Here is a 22466-nt window from a genome sequence, read left to right on the forward strand (position 1 = left end):
AACCATAGAGCAGATGTGTTTCGTTAGGATTTGTTAGCATCTTGCTAAATTATGTCATAGAGAAATTTCAGGAGGCTAACATCAGGTCAAGTAAAAGTAAATCCCTATTAAACATACATAATTCCATGACAAGCAATAAAATGAGAATATACACACCACCAAACTCCTAGCTCAATATGCAATGATCACAGAAATATATAACAAAGAGGGTGAAGAATTTTTTTAAAGTTCTTAAAATATTACAACAGATTATGAATTATAAGGAAAATTCACTAACTCAGTTTTTTGGAAAAAAAAATGATTTAGGCACTTATAATCAGATACTGCCTGAGATTCATGGGATTCATCAGTGACTTAAGATTCCTGACTTCAAAGACCTTTCATTCTGAGATGATAGGGAGCAGAAAGAAACAAAGACAAGCAAGAAGTGAATTATAAAGCTTGCTACAAGGTGATAAGTGCAATGGAAAGATAAACTGTAGAGCAGGGCAAAGGTGCTTCAAAATGCAGGGGTGGGAGAAGGCTGACAGGTGGCAGGTTGCAGAATTTGGGTGGTCAGTATGTTCTCTGACAAGGGAATATTTGAGCAAATGTGTGAAGGAGGTGAGGAGATTGGTAGTTGTATTATAAATAATAAATTATCAGTTAAACATGAACATCTAAAAATCCATCTGATAAACTGCACACAATCTGATCAACAGAGCTGATGACTGATCATTTAAAATTTCAGAAAACAAGAATGATAGTAAAAAATCCACTTTTTTGGGTTCTTCTCATTTTGTTCCTCCCAAGAGCTGCCTTTTGATAACTGCCTTCTTCCTCATTTTTTGCTCTGCTTTTCTATTTTTCCCTGCCAAACTGACATATATCCTCTCCCTCAATATATGTACTTTTAATTATATGAATAACTAGAAATGTTTCCAATAATGCAATACTATTTTCTGATGGAAATAACATACTCACCTTATTATTTCTGTAAACACTTTTTTGTTACTCATGCTGTAGCATCAGAATAAAGAAGTGTCATTTAGTGATTTTAATTTTGTTCCAGAAGCCTTACCATGAAGTAAAAAATCCCCCAATTTTTTAAGCATCCATTAATTTCAAAGGGAAATTTTCATTCATATTATCTCAGTCCAAAATTTGATTTTCATAAATTGGAAAATACATCAACTGAATAAGTAAAACAGATCTGTATATACAACAAACAATGTAAAAGTAAAATGCAGTTCAAAGTAAATGCAATGAAGTTTCTTATGATCATCCAGGAACATGGAGATTGGATTGGGGGGTGGTTGGTATTTATCTTCAGACAGGTTTTTGACATCCAGAGAAGAAATGCTGGATGTTTGGTTTCTTAGGGTTGACATACAAATTATCACAAACTAGGTATCTTAAAACAAGAGACATTTATTCTTTCATAGGTCTGAAGGCCAAAGTACAAATTCAAGGTGTCTGCAGACCAGAAGCTCTGACAAAAGATCCCCACTCCGTGCTTCTCTCAGTTTCTGGTGATTGCTGGAAATCCTTGCTGTTCCTTGACTTACAGATGTACCGCTCCAGTTTTGTCTCTGTATTCACCCTCCATTTCTATGTCTCTGGGTTCAAATTTTCCTCCTATCATAAGAACACAAATCATTATGGGGACAGAGCCTTCATTATGACAGCATCATAACTTGATTACATACAGTGACTAGAAGTTAGTACTTTGAACTTATCTTTTTGTTGGACACATTTAACCCACTGGATAAGAATTCCTTTTCTCTGATACTAGAACAAAATAAAAGCTAGACCTGAAAGCAGTTCAAAACACATGGGCAAAATGGCTTGAAGACTCAAAAGGTGCTGCCTCTTCATTCTTCCTGCCTGGCAGACTAACAATGCAAAAAGTGGTTTTCATCTTCAAATTCAATTTGTTCCATGGGATATTTTTTATTGAAATTATTGTGTGTTAAATAAATGTGTCTGTCTTTTTCTGAATGTATACTATTGAAATAATATTGACAGGGCATATTGTATTTAATGTGCTTAAGAATGAAAAACAACTGTTATTCCCCTCAAAATAGTGCTATTTGAAGAAGAGTAAGCTGTCATGGTGAAAAGTGGCTAACCAAACAGTTATAATAAAAAATAAATCTATTTGTTCAGGTTTGAGGGCAGTCCAACTGTGATTTACAGCCATATATTTTCATGATAATACACTGAAAGAAATATTTCAAATGTATGTTATTAAATAGTCCCTTAAAGATACTTAAATATCTCCACAATTTAAGAATCCCCACACTGGAAGAGGAAAGAAAGGTGGTTGCAATGTGCATGTGGTAAGGGCAGGGAAAGTATTCTCCAGATTCATTTTCTAATGAAGCAATTTGCATACCAACTATTGAATTATGTCTCGCAAAGGATAAAGTCTAACTAACCCCCATTACCTCAGAATGTGACATCCCTTGGAAGTCAGGTCTTTGCCATGTAGTCAAGATGAGATCATTAGGGTGGACCCTAATATAACATGACACAAACCTGGTGCAGATGAAACCAGAATACCATGAAAGCTGTGATCAAGGTGAGGCATCTCCAAGCCAAGAAATACAAAAGATTTCCAGCAACCACTAGAAGCTAGGGGAGAGGCACGGAACAGATTCCTTTTCACAGCCCTCAGAAGGAACCAGTTCTGCCAACATCTTGATCTTAGGCTTCTAACCTCCAGAACTGCGAAACAATAAATTTCTGCTGTTTTTGCCACCTACTCCGTGGTACTTTGCTATGCATCTCTAGCAAACTAATATTCCAGCTTTGGTGTAAAGAGGGCTAAAATTGATAAGACAGAAAAACTTAGTTATCACATGCCTGGACCTTAATGTCTGTCTTGATCAGTGTTGAATGTCTAGAGTCTGTCCTATACAGGAGTTGCTGATACCATTCTATCCATACCCTCCCAGATAATGTAGTCTAATTGTTGGCGCATTAATGCTGAAAGTTGAAATTTGCCTTCTATACAAAGGTGATTAATTCCAAAGAGAAATCTGAGATGTCACTGAAATGTAACACATATGTGGCAGCAAATCTTCACTCCCAGGACACTCTATAAAAAAGGAAAGGATGAGGCAATGCACCTGACTAAAAATACACTTCCAAGCCTTTTTTGCTCAAAAGATTGCCAATAAAAGGTAGAAAATTTATCAGAAATATGTAAAAAACAGTTAGATAAGACTTCTGAAAAAGGTTATTCAGATGACAGAGGTTCCTTTGCACTTCTCCCATTTTTTGTCTTCCTCCAAACATCATTTTAAAGTCTTGAGGTCCAGCAACCATGTGGTGATCATAAGTGATGATCAAGTTGAATCCCTGATACTTTCATATAATAAAGTCATACAGGCAAGAGACCTAAATAGACATTTCTCAAACAAAGACACACATATAACCAACAAGAATGTGAAAAATTGCTCAAAAATTGAACCTATATTTCTATATATGATAATTAATAAAAGCTACTTTTTAAAAAATTTGTATTTTTCTATTCAAAGAAAAATTAAAGGAAATATAAAAGGAAGATATCATCTGAATCATTTTATAATGAGGAATATTACTCAAGATTAAGTTTACATAATCTTTATCATCATAAAGTTAAAAGTACATACACAAAATGCCTATTTTAAACAAAGAAAGTGTGGGACCCAGAGCAATGGAATTGACTATGCATGGACTGAACCTCTGAAACATGAGCCAAAATATACTTTTTCTTCTTTAAATTGTCTTTGTCAGGTATTTTGTTCATGGTGACAAAACCTAACTTGTCCAGAAATTGGTAGAGAAGTGGGGTTCTTACTATGACTCACTTCACCACGTGGTAGAGAAGCCTTTGGAGCTGGTTTGCAGGAAGAGTTTGTCAATGTTTAGAGATGCCTTCGCCTATAGCCATGAGGATCAACCTAGCACAACCACAAAAATAAGATCGAATAAGCACCTTCACCACCTCAAAACAAAAACAAACTTAACAGGTGAAGGTGTAAGTAGCTGCAAGCTTAAAAGAAAGCATATGAATGTATGTTGTCTTGCATATTTTAGCCATTTTTGTGACTTTGGGTATTATGAGTTTAAACATCACGGCAAAAAATACTAAAATTTCTGTCATACCAAAAAGTAATTTGCTCGTTCAATTTTCCATCCAATGAGAGATTATTCTGAGACAGACACTATGATAAATACTATGGATACTATAAGAACTAGATAAATATAATGCTTGTCTTTATGAAGCTTACACTCTAATGATACATGTACAAAAATTAAAGTTGAATTAAATATGATAAATGCTAACATTTAGAACTCCCTGAGAGAATGTTAGGACAAAATGTTCCCATTGGCACATTCAAGATCAAACACAAGTCATTTTCTTTTATGTTTAACTCAATGTTTCTCTCTACCACTTTTAGAAGGTATTTAGTAATAAAAATAAGTAAGGGTTATATTATAAGCATAACCTTAAGCCTGCTTTCAAAGAAACATGTACTCATTCTTAAACTTGAATCTGTTAGTAAGTTTGTATTGTATTAATTTCAGTGTATATTATAGTACTATGTGATGTCTAAGTATGAAGGCATTATTTTGAACATGGATCTAAAGTATAATCAAAGTACTTACTCTTTAATGCTAATTAAATTTTTGTGGCAGTAAGATTCTACCTTCTTTGATCCATATCTTAAATTGGTTGTACTTAAGGAGGTAATGCCAACAACGATCCATTAATAGAGCAGGAAATGGAGTCAGCTAATGTAAACATGTATTAAAAGTGAGAAAATTATATTATTTTATAAAGTGGTCACTATTTTAGTATGGTAAGACAACAGGAATCACATTTTCAAGTAGTTGACCTCAATTTCTTGTTACAAAACTAAAAAAGTAATAGCCTCAAAATGACTCTAAAAGTCAAATGTAATAATGAAATAGAGCACGTTATAGATTGCTCTTCATGATTCATCAAATACACATAGTGTTTCTTAGGCATATACAATAAACCCTTGGCAAGACTCCATATTGATTTAACAACACCAAAGAAAGAACTTTTAGATTTTGGCAGAATTATCAATCCTCCACCATGAAAATCTTAGCTGTGTATTGATTTGAAAAACAACAATAACATTGAATGAACTGGAATATTTATTTCTATTAATAGGTATAAATTGTTATTAGCTAATTTAGAAAACTTTTCTGTTGCAACTTATCACAATCAGTAAGGGAACCAACAATTGGAACACATGATAGCAGATCCCCACAGATTAGCCAGTGGTGGATTTCCAAGGTTTTCCATACCTCAAAATATCTCCCAATTTCAATAGTAAGGGTCAATTCTGCTGAAGTTCAGGCTTGAGTCACTCCAAGGTTGTTTTTGTACTAACTGAATAAAGGCATTCTTTGGAGAGAACTTTTTTCTTCCTTGTTTTTCTAACACAGTGCATGTCTACTTGATTACTGATATTATTTTATCTATGAGGATCCATGGAACTCACACAGATAAGTTCCCTGTGAAACTGGCACAGGTCTGAGCCTTGTAAACCATAGTCTCTGAGAAAATGTTTGCCAAACTCAGATTTTTGTCTATCCAAAGAAATTTCATCTAGTTTCTCCTCTTATCTCCAAGAAAGCTACCAACACTGGCAGCTGCTATAGCTACACTATAGCCAAGCTTATTCTAGAGTAGATAGTGCCAAAATAGTGGTGGTGGTGGGGGGTGCGCTCTGGGATTTTTTTTTTTTTTTTAAATGTTCACAGTTCCCAAGAGAGTAGCTGTCAACTGGCCAGGGAATGCATCTGTATGGGCCAAACCACAGATAATTTTTCTTATCTAGTGTATATTTATTTTACTATGTGGTATATAATAAATACAATCCAAATTTCTCATTCTTCATGAAATGTTAATATATGACTTCTGACTGGGGACCGGAAAACTCTGCAACATCAGTGATTTAAAAAAAAAAAAAAAAGAAAACTGCAAAATAAAAACATTTGTATTATATCCAGATATTTTGACTTAATGCATTTTAAAAATCTACATTTTTGTAACTAGTCTCAAATAATATTTAAATATCCATAATACCCAAAATTAGAAGAACATTCTTATTCCATAAGTACGTTTCAAAGGAAAATACTCTAATTCTTTAATTAAGTAATTTAATATCTATGAATATTTCTATCTGACATTATTAAAAAAACAAATTAAGTAAAAAATTTATAAAAATGTCATCTTATAAGCATAATATTAACTGTGATTATTTAAGCTTTTATACATCTAGTTCAATATAAAATCCCTGTTCACCACTCCATAGTCTTTCAAAATAATGAAAAATTAGGAATGTTCTGGAATTTTGAAAACTAACACTAATGTCTTCTATTTTGAAAACTAACACTTTAAAATTATTGAAATATGACTTCTTATAATTTGTATCTTAATGAACTTTAGCGCATGTATTTGCCTTCCTTTCCTTTGGCAACACATTTAAAATGAAAGTTACAACAATAATGATAAAGAGTGCATTCATAATAGTGAATGAAATGGAAGAGAATATACATTATACTAGAAAATTTAACAATAACAACAACAACAAAAATCCACAAAGTAGTTGAGAACTCTGTATCTAGCAGTATGGCAGCCTAGACACCCTAAAATGGTTCTGAAAACAACTAAAAATGCAGGATCCAATGTACATAGCCTTAATTAAATTTGTGAATGTGTTATAAAAAGATAAGGATAGATGTAAAAAAAAAAGCATAAAAATGATCAATTATGTTGTTTTCACCATAAAGATATTTGCCAACTCAGATAAACTTGAGTGCCAGCGTTCAAGGTTTCACAAGTCATAGGAAGTCTGCGATAAACCCTAGATCCAAGTCAACATGGAAAGTCTAACAGATGATTTTCCAACTAAACTGGAGAGGATATGGTGACATATTCTTGGGTAGTATAAAATGTGAACTCTACCCCTTACGACCTCCTATTCTGCCACCCTCACTCCACCCCTCAACCATCCAGCCACACTCACGCCTCTGCTGCTAGAGATAAAATGAACATTTTATTTTTTTAATCTTGTAGCTCAGTGCTAGTGAAGGGGGAAAAAACTTTCCTAAGAATTTGTAAATACTAATAAATTCTCAAGGATTTTTGCAAACTAAGTCTATGATATCTGGAATTTGTGAAATATTTTCAACCATGAATGTGTTTTACAGTGGTTCTAGTTAATTAGTAACTATAGATTCTGAAAAGAAGCAACTTCAGCAACCTGATGTCCTTTCTGAAGGATACCAATCTTAAACCAATGCCTTAAAGAAATACCAGGTAAGCTTCCAAAAGATGTGAACTCATACTCAAAATCACAAAATATGAAAAAATCAAACACCATGAAGAAGAACCAGAGAATCAACAAGCAGTAGAATCAAGCCCTCAATGGTCAAATAAATCCTTTTTTAAAATGTCTTTTGCTAGGAAAATTCAAAGAAAGAAATGATGACATGAATAAAGAAGACTCTAAAAACAACAGATTAGGAAATAATCCAATTTAACTTTTAAGTAAAACAAAATAAAAAACCCAGGTTATGATGTAGTTTCTGGCCATATAAGAGTGTCAGGAATCAGTTTTATTATTCCACCTTAAATAAAGATGATATTGCTAAAATATATGAAATTACAGTTTTCAAACATTATACAGAGGCAATTCAGATCTTTGATTGTCCAGAGAATGGGAATCAATGAGTGGAGACTTGTGACTATGTGCTCTAGTTTGAATATTAAATACTTCCCCCGCAAGGCCCATGTGTTGAAATCTTAATCCCCATCTTGGTACTTAATGATAAGTAACAGGAGTGTAAGTAGTAAGTAATAGTACTTAATAATTTAAAAGTACTACTACTTAATAATTTAAAAGTACTATTACTTAAGTAACTTAAGTAGTACTTAAGTTGAATACTTATTTAAGAAGTAGGGTCTAGTGGTACGTTTTAACTAATAAGAGTGCACTCTTGAAGGAGTTTGTGAAACTCTCATCTATTCATCTCTTTCATTTGTTTTCCTGGTCACAAGGTGTGTGGTTTTACCATGCCATGCATTCCCATCTTGTTATGCTGCCACAGGCCCAAAGCAACATTTGTTATGGACTGAAACCTCCAAAACTGAGCTAAAATAAACCTTTCTTCTTTATATGCTTATGTTTCCAAGTATTTTGTTATAGTAAAGGATATCTGACATACACTATCAACAATGGACAGGACAAGCCCATATAATATGAGTCCAGTGGTGTCACTGAGATAAGGAGAAAGACATTGGGATTTGGAAAGGCCACAGCAGCCAGCATTTATTGGATGGGATACTGACAAAGGAGGAGCTGTATAGAGATAAAGCTCTAAAGAGCAATTCCTTGTTCAAATAGTAATCTCTGCATATATGAGATAAAGCTACCTAAAATGAAGGAAGAATAATCAGAAACCATGAAGTCAAATAATTCCTAGAGCTCACACAATGCTAGAAATATCCTACCATGTAACTAGAGAAAAAAGACTTCAGAGTATGTAGGGTATAGGGAGTCACCTCCAAAAGTTTATTTATAAAGATTATATATAACTTTACATTATATAAAAGTGAGAAGGGAAAAAACACACAAGGTTATCTCAATTGATTTTTTATCACAATTAATGATGCAATAATTTGACAAATGAAATACCAGTTCAAAATAAAAGATTAAGAGCTAGCTAAAAATAGAGAATTGTATTGCCCTAACTTAAAAAGTGGGGGGCATCTGTTTCAAAATAACAGGTAAAATCATACTTAGTAATGAAAAACTAATGCCTACCCACTACAACTGGGAAAAAATATAGGCACGTGTTCTCAAATTTCATTTAACATTGTACTGAAAATTCAAGCCAGTACAGTGAGGCAAAAATGCATGCATACATGTATTCATACATACATATCCTTAGAAAAGGCACATTGAAAAGGAATAAGTAAAGCTATTGTTGTTCACAGGTAGTAAGAAATACTATTTGCTGAGCAAATACATTGCCAACGAAATTAAAAGTCAAGATATAGAATTGGAGAAAATATTTTCAAAATGCAGTAAAATGGATGCAAAACATATAAAGACAAATAGCAACATGATTAAAAATAAGAAAAAAACTTAAATACTTCACACACACACACAAAAAAATACATGCAATAAAATACCACTATATATACCCTCTAGAATGGTTAAACTTACAAAGGATTTGTGAGGATAAGAAGCAACTGAGACTCTCATACATTGTTGGTGGAAATGTGAAATGGTACAATCACTTAGGAAAACAGCGTGGTACTATGTGCTAAAGTTAAACAAGAGCAAATTACTCAGACATTCCACTTCTTGTAACGTACTCAAAAGAAATAAAAAGGTATGTCCCTAAAAAGATTTATAAACAAATGTTCTTAACAACTTTACTTACAGGACACTTGTAGGTCAGTATCAACTGACCCCCCAATACATAACAAATTATGTTTTACTTATACATTGGAATGCTCCTCAGCAACAAACTGCTAATATATGCAAAAATGTGTTTGCATGATGCTAGGTGAAAGAAGCTTGTAGAAGTCTATTTATATGATGATGTCATTCACTTGCTATTTTAGAAGATAAAGCTGTAGTGATAGAAAGATCAGTATTTTACCAGGACTGGATAGAGGCAAGAGTCAGTAACAAAGCAACCTTAGAGAAGAGAATTTTTGGAGAGCAAGACTTATCTATATCTTGATGCAGTAGTGATTGCATGACTACGCCCATGTTTACAAACTTATCAGTTTGTTTTCTTGAAATTAATAGTGGCTGTTTTCTATATAATTTAAACAAAGCCCCCATTGTTAAAACACTAGCAAAAAAATTGAGGTATAAGCAAGTCAAGCAATTATTTCATTATTTAGCTCATTCAAATGACAGAAATTAAGAAGTCATTGAATACCAAGCAATGGAGAATTTGCATTCAATATTATCTTTTGTGCATTATTGGTGGAAGTAGCTTTTGGTTCTACTAGACTGTATTCATGTATTATCTTTTGAAATTACATACTCTATACCTTAACATTTTTACCATAAGAGCATATGCAAGTTAACTCTTACATGTATAAACTGTAAAACATACATATAACATTCTTTTTATTGCTCTATAATATGAACTAATAGAAATATTAAATGTATATAACCAAGATGACAAATTATAGTATATTCATACAAGAGAGAAACACACTGTAGTAAAAAAAAAAAAAAAAAAAAGTCACACGTGCCCACATAGAATGAATGTTTGAGACATAATGTTGAGAAAAACAGCTAGTCTCAAAAGATGATACACTGCATAATAACCTGTTTATAAAATTCAAAACAAACAAAACACATAAGTGTGATTAATTTTGGTTATAATGATGAGGTTCAATTATAATATCAATCAATAAATATATTAATTCATGGCCAATGATAACAGGAGTCATTAACCAAGAATTATAATTAATTCAATTCTATGTTCCTAGAAGTCTTTCTAAAATAAAGATGTAAACATGTAATTGGTAAGAAAAATCAATAAGCAGATGAAATAATAATATGGCATAAATATATCTTACTGAAGAAAACAGCATAATCTTTAGAAAATATGAAAAACACAGAAAAATAATAGGCAAGCAAAACTGAAATCTGAAGCTTTTGCTAAAATGAAGAAAAGATAATCCTTTTGACATTGTTGGCAGAATTATTTTTTTCCAAGTGACACAGAGGTTGTGACAATTGACCCTTTTAGAATTAAATGAGTCAATCACTTGGCCCCAGTTAATCTTGCATGAATATGTCCAGTATAATTTTTGGCTTTGTGTAATTATTATTTATAATAATACTATCATGCAAGTATTTAAACTTTGAGGATTATGCTATCAATCAAGTCAGGGGACAAAATTATGTTTCTAGCACAAAATGCAAATCTTACCAATCTTGAAAATGTAAAAATGAAGGTACAAATAAACACAGAATGATTCAGGGAAAACAGAAAGGGGAGAGAGGGGTCTGAATAATTACATTTTTTATAACTCAGAATGACAAGAAATTGTATTTGATAAAATTAGAAAGAAGTGTCTAGTTGGGTTTCTTTTTAAGTTATTAGTATAACTGAGAAAAGAAAGAAAAATAATGCTTTAATTATCTGATTTTCAGAATAGCAATGGGACAAAAATGTCCATGGCAGTATGAATAATATATACCACCATTGGTTATATTGGAAGATTGGAAACTCCAAAAAAAAAAGAAAGAAAGAAACTCTATAGTTAAAAGTTAAAATTTTATATTTTTTAAAAATGTTATACTATTATTTGGAGTAGTGTAAAAGTAGAATAAAAAATTTAAAATTATAAGCGGCTGCCTCTTTGGAATAGGACTGTAGAGAGAAAAATATGTAAGTCAAAGAATTCCTGTGTTTCATTTTATGTCCTCCTGTACTGTCATTTTTTTTCCTGTTTGAATAAAGCACTTTCATCTAAAAGGAACAGATAAGTCAATAACATGACACCAAAATAACATGCCTTACAGACTTATCCTTCAAGTAAATGGTGAATGCTACATTTTGTATCCTCTACTTATGTTATTTTCACTCCTCTGTCAAGATATGCCCTCCCATTTCATGGTATATAATGATACCTATCTTCCTTTGCATGAAAAGAACCTAAATACATCTCAGACTTGAGCTAGAGAAAAATTTTTAAAATAACTTGTAAAATATTGTATGCTCATCACTCTCAGCAAGCAGAGTTTTCAGTGTCAGTAATGCAAAAGGAACAAAAAGAGGCAACCAACAGTTCTTGGAATCATTGAAGCTAATTTGTAGCCAGAGCCCAACTGAAATTTAGAGATCACTCAGGGCTGTGCAGATGATGGCTCAGCCTCTAAGTAGCACTGCCCCTTAATTTGAACACACCCAAAGAACCACAGCAGTGTCATCTGAGGCTCATTCAATGAACCTTGCAGTGAGGTAGGACCAGTCAGCCAAGATCTGACACCCGTTGGGGAATCAATCGCATACTGTCCATAATAACCTTGCATGAAGTGTACTTAGTTTGGCTTTTCTTTCAGACTTTGAGACTGAGGAAAATCTTAGAAGACAAAGCACTCTTTTTCTTCTCTTCATGTAGAAGCTGGATTGACAAGTTGCAAATTTGTGTCCTTCCGATGTTTCTGATGCAGGCGAACTCAGTTCATTGAGCAGTTTGCTACCTAACTCTCCAGATACCAGATGCCATCAAGGAGATTGTATAATTTCACCAAGGGGTTGAAATGTATCCTCTTACTTCTCCAATTAAAAGAGGAAAAATGGAGAGTTCCGATCTTGTTTTCCAAAAGCTAATTTTAAATCCCTTTCCTTGCTTTTCAAGAGATGACTACAAGAACAACCCAGAAACATGAAAACCCAAAATCACATCTTTCTAAAATTAGTCAATGAAAAAAGGCATTCTGTGTAGTAGAGAACTGTAGTAAGGGGGTGACTGATATCCCAGTTTTGATTTTTATTTATCTCATTTATTGACTCACCACATATTCCTGTATCCTGTCTTAACCCTGTTACTCTGTACAGCTTCAGTTTATCAGAGCAGAATGAATCTTGTGTTTCACATCACTTTAAAAGCCATGCAAAGAGAAATGAGGAAATAATTTTATAGGCTATGTTTCCCAAAAAAGAATGGACCAGTAAGGAATCCTTGCCAATCTCATGATAAAACTTACTTATAGGTTTGGAGTGCTTAATATCCTGTAGAGAATTCACGCAATACAATCACTAACCTGACAATTGCTGACTTAGGGCAGTGACTTCAAAATTATCTTTCACAATGAAACTCTACATCATGTACAACCATAAGAATGAGATCCTGGTTAGAATAAGTTATACTGCCTGTATGTATGTCAAAATACACTCTACTGTCATGTACATCTAAAAGGAACAAATTTTTAAAAATTATCTTTCAGCTCACTGGATTTGCTGAAACTCTCCATTCTCATGCAAAGAACAGATTTTCAAAAACTGAAATATTTGCTCCAAATCTTACAGGTACTGTGAAGGGCCTGCATGTATGGAGGTATGCTTGCACACCTGTGCATTTGAGGTTAATTTGTCCAGAAACACACTATTTTCACTAGACAATATGCCGTTACTTCTACAAATCACATGTCCTCTTGGCTCAGGACTCTTTTACTTATTTTTCTGCCCACACTGCTCAGTGAAGATAGCAATATGGTTCCCTCTTTCCACATCTTCATGCATTGCTCAAATGTCACTTTCTTGGTGAGGTGCCACCAGATCATCAAATCAAAAATTACAACTCCACCACTCCAACTCTCCATCATTTTCTTCCATGTTTTATTTTTTCTCCATAGCACTGGTGCCTTCCACTATGTTCTGTGACATATCAATACCAATATGACTGACACACTGAGATGCCCTCAAAACATTTTTTGAATGAATAAATTTAAAGATGATACAGATGATGTCAGCTTGGTATCTGAATGTGACTTTTATTACATTATTTTTTCCACTATAAATATGCATTATTTCATTTTTCAGTAAAACTTCCTAATATCCAGATACTGTGCTGTTTTTTCTGCTCAAGAGATTCCTCAACTTGTGTAATTGTTTGCACCTCACTGGCCTTCTAGTCTGATTCATCCAAGGATTATTTGTCATTTCCTATTTCACTTAGGACTACCTTGAAAAAGAGGGGTTTTCCAAGCCCTTCCCCCCAACAAAAGATCCCACAAAGGAAAAACAAAATTGGCCCCGGTACAACGATGAAGAGAATTTGCTGTGAGATATCACGTAAGCACATTGAAAGATACCTGGGAGGAACGGGCCACATAGAGGAAAAAGAAATTGGACTGCACAAGGAGTCTCTTGCTCCCCTTCCTCAGATGAGATGTCTCTGGCAGAGGTCCCATCTACCCCCACTCAAAGGGCAATAATTTTCCAGTAGAGCCATTTGGACACATGGCTGCTTTCCAGTCATTTGAGAAGTTCTCCGGCAAATATGTCCCGAGAAGATGTCTACAGTGTAGGTATGATTTCAGAAGATGGATCTGCTTGAATGATTTCTTGCCTGGACTTGGCTGGGACTTTTTCCATCTACTCTAATTTTTTTTTCAGTCTAGATTTTTATGAGTATTGAATAAGAGTATTTTAGGTGCCTCTAGTAGCTAAGATCAAGCCTTAGACAAAAGCCCTCTAAGACTGAAGTATAAATAGAGAAGAGTTCAGGATGACATCATGCTGCATGCACACCAGAAGTGACCACAAATAACCTACAATAACCTTTAAAATTAGTTTTTTCCTGACTTCATAAAACAATATTTTATTTGGCAGGCATGTATTGGCAAGCTCTTTCAAAAGCTCTATTTGTTTTTTGTATCCAGGAAGACACAACCACTGTTTTCACATAGGTTTCCTTCTATGCTGTGGTTTTGCCATTTTCTGCTTCTTTATGAGTGGCTGCTGCAGAATATTTTTCTTTGGGACATTTATTAAGAGCAACAAGGATATGAATGAAAAACCATCCTTATAACAATACAGGGTGGGTTTCTACTTCCATATGTAATGCTGATCAAATCCAAAGGATAGAAGTGGAATATATCAACAGTGATATGGTTGCTTTATTCTGAGGTTATATAATAACATGCAGCTGGATAAAAATATGCCATAATACATTGACAGACATCAGTCTATGTGCTTTTTGATGTGTTAGTTAAATCCAAGGTTAGAAAAAGAATGTAGTATCACAGTTTTTAAAAAGGTCTAAAAATATTCTAGCCAAATTGAAGTACATCAGAAAGCAGAAAAAATAATGTCAAAGTTATGGTTAGTCAATGTTCTAGCTTTTACAATGTTTCCATTATAAAATAAGAGTGATATATTTTTTTCAAAAGGTTAACATAAAATCTTTTCTGATTAAGTTCACATCACTTTGTTTTTCAAAATCTTCTTCCACTATTTCCTAGAAGACAAAGATGAGTAAGTGTAAAATCTTTTCAAATATAATAAAAACAAAATGAAAAACTTCCCGAATAAATAGCACTTCTAGAATAAGTCACTATATTTCATTTTCTCCTTTTGGTTCCTATTAATCTTACACAGGCAAAAGAGGAAGGTTCCAATAATTAACCTTGTGCTGTTGACCTAACCAAAATTAACTGGCTATGCAACAATTTAGTTGTCCATATAAAAACAGGAAGAGAGATTTCCCCAAGTAACCCTTATTCACCACGAGAAAAACAGCTGGTGCTCTCTTTCCGTGTAAGCCTGTGGGGCAGGGATGAAAGGATGTATATTTCTGATGTCCTCTCTTGTAAATGGGTGGTTTTTTCAGTGGAACTATGCCAATGCCCAGTTCCTGAGAACCAGGGCCCCAAAGAAGGTCTGGTCCAAATATTTAGAATTAAATCTTTATAAAATGAGGACTGTGAAAAATGAACAAAGATTCCGCTCCAGTGTTACATGAATAATCACTGCAAAATAACAATGGAAGCCCATACCTTCTCCTCCTAAGAAAGGAGGAAAAGATTAATAAGAAAAATGCCTTCCAAGGACAAAAATCAAAGTTTTAGTACCAGACTTCTTTTGTGTCCTGTTTTCCAGTAGTTCTGCTACATTTCCCACAGTACACTGCTGGGATTTTTTATTTTTTATTTTCTCTACGCATGCTCACACATCTGTTGCACATGTGTGATCAACCGACTAGATTTTTGAGCCAAATGTCCTGTTAAATGGACAGAGTGGGCAGAGCATTCCTTTGAGAGTTAGATTCTGCCTCTGGTGGATTGCCGCCAAATGCAATGGTGTAATAAAGAAAAGAAATCTGCTCATTTGAATTGCATTGAAATGAACTGTGTCCTCTCCTAAAATACCATATGGTAATGATCCCTGGAGGTATGGCGCACAACACCTAAGTCTGGCAGGCTCCGATGGAAGGTTGTAAATGTCCCTGTGTAGTCAGGCTGCGAAAGGCAAGACAGCTGACAAGAAGCATGCAGGGTGAAACAAGAATCCTATCTGATGTCCCTCAATCGACTTGAAATGAAAGAAAGTAGATTGAACAAAGAAATCCTAGCAAGTCGCCTTGGAGAAATCCTTCTTCTCCCATTAAAAAGCAATTCTTGGATCTCACCTCCCGTAAAGTGAAACCTTATGGAAAGAAAGCTGTTTCACCTGAGCAGTAGCCAGAGTTTCTGTGCAGCAAATTATCTCAATAAGACTCAAGTGGATGTCTGCAAAGCAAAATTCAGTCTTCACAATCAAACCTCCACCAAAGCTGAGAGCAGATGGACCCAGTAACTGGAGACACCAAGAATCCTGCCTCTGCTTTGGCTAGCTGGCTCAGTGAACCTGATCCGGTCTCAGGTAGTAGTAGCTGGTGACCTGCAAGCTATTCTGTGAGATTTCTCAAGGGACATAGACACACACACACACATACACACACGTCTTTTTAATGCAGTGGAATTCAGGTAGCATTAGGAAACTGGTGGTGAGACATTAGAATGCCTATATGCCAAAATAGAGAAAAGAAAAAGAACTAGTAGAGTATGGGCTTTAACTGTCACAAAACCCCTATAGCCATTAGTAGTCATAAAATTTCCATTTATATGAAGTATAATTCTAATCCTTTCACTGTTCTTGAAGGGGGACAAGTTTTCCACTAATGCAGTCTAAAATCAAAATATTTCACATAGAAATAAGAAGAGAAGTTACCTCAAGACAAAAAATTATTCTTGCCTGTATTTTCGTTTTCTAATGATTTGATCATAATGGTATATGTCTGTTAATGGAGTACAAGAATTCCTAAAACTACTTTCTTCTCAACTTTCCCTTTTTTTTCTCCTAGAAGCTTAGACAACTAAAGAAAATTCTATCCATAAAACTAAATATAAAGTTATACATTAATATAATTATTGTTCTTAACTTTTCTGAAAACAGAAGCTTTATATTTCAAGTTAAATGTGACTTTGTGTTTTGATTTATATAGTTTCTTTGTAACAATTTTGAGGATTCTCAAGTTATTATTACTTATAAAAATACAGATGTTTTCTAAAAGAATCATAGCACTATGTGAAAGAAATCTTTATCTTATCCTGGTTAATTGTAACTCATTTAATCTTTACCATAGTTCAGTAAGTATTATTGTTATTATTATTATTGTTATCCCTGAATTTTATTATTGTTATCCCTCAATTATAAAACTGAGATTTATCAGAATTTTGTACTTTGCCCAAAGTCAAAAGCAAGTAGTTGCCTGAGATGTGATTCCATCTTGTTTTTCTGAGCCAGTATTCTGAATTGTCTACTATGCCAGCATGACAGAAGTATTTTGGGGGTTTTGAAATACAGACTCTAGAGTTGCTGTTTGAAATACATCTTTCCTATACTTTAAGACATTCAAAGGGGAAAATCTTATTTACCTCAATTATTTCATAGAATATCTTTAAAAAGCATTGTATAGCTAAATATTCTTATTTTCTTCAAGCCTTAAAATTTATTATCAGAAAAGTGCTAGCCCGTTGCCTCTATAATCTGCTACTAATATTATCTTAAAATTCTGATTTTTTTTTTCTTTTTTCTTTTTTTATTCCCATGGCGGGGAAGTAAATTCTTTAATCTCACCACAGAGGTCATTTTTTTTTTTAATTTTCTAATCCAATGTATTTTTTCAAGAAGATACCCATGAGTAAAAAGGATAAATAAATTTCATGTTGAAATATTTAAGTAGAACTAAATATTTTTAACTGAAGTCTTCACATCTATAAGGTCTCTTCCTGTCCTTGCTTATGAGTCATTGTTACTTGAGGACCTCTATGAATATTGGGATCACAAAAATGACTCTTGGAAATCATGTAGCAGGAAGCTGATATTTTCTCTGATATCCATATTTCAGAATAATTCTCATAATATACCAACACAGATGTTTCTTTTTTTATTAACTATAGTATCTTCAAATTTGATACTGAGATGCCAAAAAAATGTCAGCTGCTCTTTTTTGTTGATAAAGAGAACATTGGATTCTGGAGCAATACTCGAAGTCATATATTATGACCCTGTTTATTGTTTCAATAGAGGAGTTTTAAGCATAAAGTGTGTGGGAAGAATATTTATCTTATTTTCACAGATCAGAAAGCTGATGCTCAGAGATTAAATTATATTTATGAGGTCAATGAAAATATCAACAGAACTGTGATCAGCCAAATCTGCATTCCATAAAAAAATCCAAAAATAAAATCCCAAATGATACATTAACTAGTATGTTAAAATGTCTTGTAAAATTAATGGATTCACATATTCATGCCTTTAATCTCACCTCTACTTTAGACTACCAATATTTTATCTGATTCACAGGAAATTCCCACTACAGTTTGCCAATTGAGCTTTGGGCATAAAGTTCGAAGAAGCCACATACAAACCCATATGCATGTTTTAAATGCAGAGAACATGTATCTTCAAAATGCACAGTACCATCTGTGCAGAATAAACCTGAAAGTACTTAGCTCTCAGATAGGAACAAATCTGCAGAAAAACAAATTCTCAAATTTCTCAGATCAATTCTAACAATTTCTGACCATTTTAAGGATGCTACCAAGTGTTCCAGATGGAAAATTTGCGTGTAATTGATTTTTAATCATTATTAAGAATTTTATAATGATTCCAAAGGAGGCTTGATTTGTTCTTTCACGTAGCCATATTAACACCCCTATATCTTGCCGAATTTTAGTAAAACTGTGAGATATGCCCTAGTGAAAGTGAATCTTTACCATTAGCATCTCCAAGATTTAAATAGACTCTCAATCAGACATATAATGTAGTCTTTCACTATTCCTGAAAATTCTTACCTGAAATTTCAGACTTGAATCAAAGAAACTAATATCCACATAACCTCTCTCTCTGTCTCTCCACCAGCTCCACAGAGATAGGGTGGGGTGAGGAGAAAAAAAATAAGCCAAAAATAAGGATTTTGTAGGCCAGCCTCATACTGATGCCCACAGGTTTGTTGGTACAAGTGCATTTTCTCCAGTGATCATACAATGTCTCCGTGGGTGAAAAAACTCATATAAACAGGAATTTGAGCTCAGCAACACTTCTGCATACTTTCTCTGTGCCCCCCACCACCAAGTGCTTTTACTTCCTAATCTACAAAATCAAATACTAAATCAGGAGCAATAACCTACAATTAGCTTTTTCAATTAAAATGTGGAGTTCAAAGTTGACTCCAGAGTGAGTAATTGCTTTCGAAAACCACAACCAGCAGGCAGCTGCCAGATATTACAGCAGTTTATTTAACCTTAAAACATCTGATCAATTTTATTATCTCAGCAGAAGGGAGATATCCTGGAGAGTGGGATTTTAAATATACTGCACATCCTATGTGTCTGAGAGAAAACTGAAATTCTTCAACACCATAAATATCCTTTGCTACCACCTTGCTGCGAAAACAAACTCAAATTACACTTTCTTCACTCAAAAGTCAACAGAGTTGAAGAACATCATGACAGTCAGCCAGGGGAAAGTGTGGAGAAGGGGCCAGGAACAGACATTTTTACAAAATTACAAGGTTTAAAAACATTCAAACATCCGGCTCTTGATGTTTGGGGTTTTTATTCATCCAGAAAGGAGATTCAGAAAGGCCTGCCAACTTCACCAAAACAAAGAGTATCACGTTTCAAGAATGCTGCCTTGTTCTGCCAACCTTCTTGCTCTGGGATCCTCTCTATGGCGATGGTAATGAAGTAGACTGAAGCCTCAGGGTTATATAAATAGAGGAAAGGACCCTCAGAACTCCAGCCTCCACAGAAGGGCACCTCCAGGGATTTCTCCCAACTCCTTCTCCCTGACCTACCATTTACATCCTTCCAGGCTTTCACTGCAGAACATTAAAGTCAATCCTGCAGTGTCTGCAAGCATACTGGAACCCAACATATTAAACAGGTTATATTCACCCTACCCCCACCGTCAGTTCCCCTCAAAAAGTCCTTCTGTATTTCAATGCCAGTTCCTACATTTGAAGATTGAACAATCATGTGAAAAGTACTCATAACTATGCCTGGACATAGTAAGAGCTCTGTGAGAGTTACCTGTTGGTTTGTCATCATTCACTCAGATACAGTCTTCTTTAGCTCACCTTGACTCTGGGCCTTCAACATGATGCTATGAGATTATAAATGAGGAAAATGAGCCACAGAGAAGTAATTTGCTAAAGATCATCATATTAGTAAATGTAGGAACTGGCATTAAAATACAGAAGGACTTGCAGAAAAGTCTATGTTCTTAACCCATAGAGACTCTTTGAGGGGAATTGATGGTGGTGGGGTAGGAATGAATAAACCTGTTTAATATGTTGGGTTCCAGTATGCTTGCAGTTGGACATTTCTACCCACTCCCAGGCTCAGTTTCCAGCTCTTGGAATGCACCTGAAAGGGAAGTTCAAACAGTTACCTGGGCTGTTCTTATGTCCTTGTGGTCATATCATAAGGAAGCCCTAAACACCATCCCACACCTCTCATCTTTACAGAAACCATCATTTGAACATGTCCTGATGGACCCAGAATACAACAAACACCCAACTACAGTTGTCTCTAAAACATACCATCATTCATTACCACAGAAGTGTAAGCAGATACAAATTCCAATTATTTTTGAGAAATTTTATTTTTGGTCTTTTCTACACATGTTAACATGTAAACTCGAAATTTAAAAAAAAAAAAAAAAACTAAAACCAAGACAACTTAGAAAGTATTTTTAGGAAATGAGCCACTCACTGCTATAAAAAGACATCTCAGTATCCCAAAATGCCTGAGAGCAGCATCTAAACGCTTATTCTTTATTTTCTGCCGTCTTTTGAGTGTAGTCCTCAATCTCATCCACGTTTTTCTCTAGAACTGCACTGATGTGCCTGGTATTCTTGAATTTCATAAATTCATGCATAATGTGTAGTGTTTTGTGTATATTTTAATGTAAAGTGCTTTAGTTTATAAACTAATAATTAATTTATTGATTTATAAAGATTTTGATTCATTCTGTTTATTACTCTAAATCGGTCAACAAACATTCCAACAATATATTCATGTTATTTTTTGTCTACACCTAGTTTGGTGCTTTTAATTATTACAAAATCCAGAGTTTATGCCCATTACAGTTTTACTTAACCACTCACAGACTGACATTTAATTAACAAAAATATCAATATCTAATAGTTGATCTCATATTTAACCAAACGGATTTAAAGTCACAATGATTCTGGTAACCCAGTGAAGTATTTTTTTTTTCCTCCAATCTTTTCAATAAGAGTTTTCCACCTGAGTTAGCGAGACAAATGATTCCCTTTCACTTTCAAGTATAGAGGGACTCAAATAGCACTTCTGGTTTTGAAATCTGATTATCGGCCACCAACATATTTTGTTGACAAAAGTACATATCTTTCAGAGACATGAACAACCTAAAGCACAAACATGTAAGAAACTTTGTGGAAATAGGCAGACCATGAATAAAAAAATAATGACAAGCTAGCTGTGTTTTCAGTACCTATAGGATTTTATTTATAAAAACGTAGGAAATACACAAGATTCCAAAGATATTCATTCAAGTTTCTGCATTGCAGCACTGCTTGATATAATGAATGCCGGAAACAATTTAAATGTCTGTCAGTAGAAGACGGGTCTCTACAAAATGTGAGGTCTTGTGCAACTCTAACAAATGAATCAACTCTGTAAGTACTGGCACAGAGCTTCTTAAAAATATATTGTTAGTAGAAAAGGAAAGTCACACAACCCCACTTTTGTTTAAAAAAGGGGGGGGGGAATATGCATGTATAATAGCATGTATATATACAGGATGGCACATGCTAGGAAATATCAGGAAAGATTTAAACTGTACAGAGGAAGCATACAGTCTAAGAGAAAAAAATATTTATCTTTTAATTTTTATCCTTCAGTAAAATTCATGTGTTTTGGGTTGTTTACAACCAGTAGATATTGACTTCACACTGAACTTTTCTAAATATGAGTAAAATTAAAATACAAACGAATAAGCCTGGCTTTTGAGGTACTTTGGCGATATGGTTTTACTTACAAATGGAGAAGCCGAACAAGTCAGAATATCATCAGGGAAGGAAAGGCAGCTGTAGCAAAGGAAGTGAAGAGCAGATCAAGGATCTGCCTGGCCCCGAATCACTTATTAAATGGCAAAGTAAAACCAAGGTAACTGAGATCTTTCCACACTGACGTATCACTTGCAGAATTATGTGTCTAAGTGTAGGTGTTTCTTGCAATGGAAAAAAAGAAAGAAGATATTCTATTTAAATAGAAGAAACAATTTTCAGTAAACTTGGAGGAGTAGGAGAAAAACTTCTTTATGGACCTTGGTGCTAATACTAGGTAACTAAAAAAAAGAAAATGAATTAGAAATGA

The 22466-nt window shown here is 34.1% G+C and overlaps 1 long non-coding RNA gene across 1 annotated transcript; it reads right to left on the minus strand.

Annotated features, from left to right (window-relative positions):
• Positions 1 to 1238: 1238 nt before the first annotated feature.
• Positions 1239 to 22466, minus strand: LOC125615519. The gene is made up of 3 exons (XR_007346128.1): positions 22129 to 22466; positions 3837 to 3929; positions 1239 to 1617 (listed from the first exon to the last, which is right to left on the minus strand). It is a non-coding gene; the product is annotated as an uncharacterized LOC125615519 (long non-coding RNA).

The sequence above is a fragment of the Marmota marmota genome, unplaced genomic scaffold (genome assembly GCF_001458135.2).
Source record: "Marmota marmota marmota unplaced genomic scaffold, marMar, whole genome shotgun sequence".
Lineage (NCBI taxonomy): Eukaryota > Metazoa > Chordata > Mammalia > Rodentia > Sciuridae > Marmota > Marmota marmota.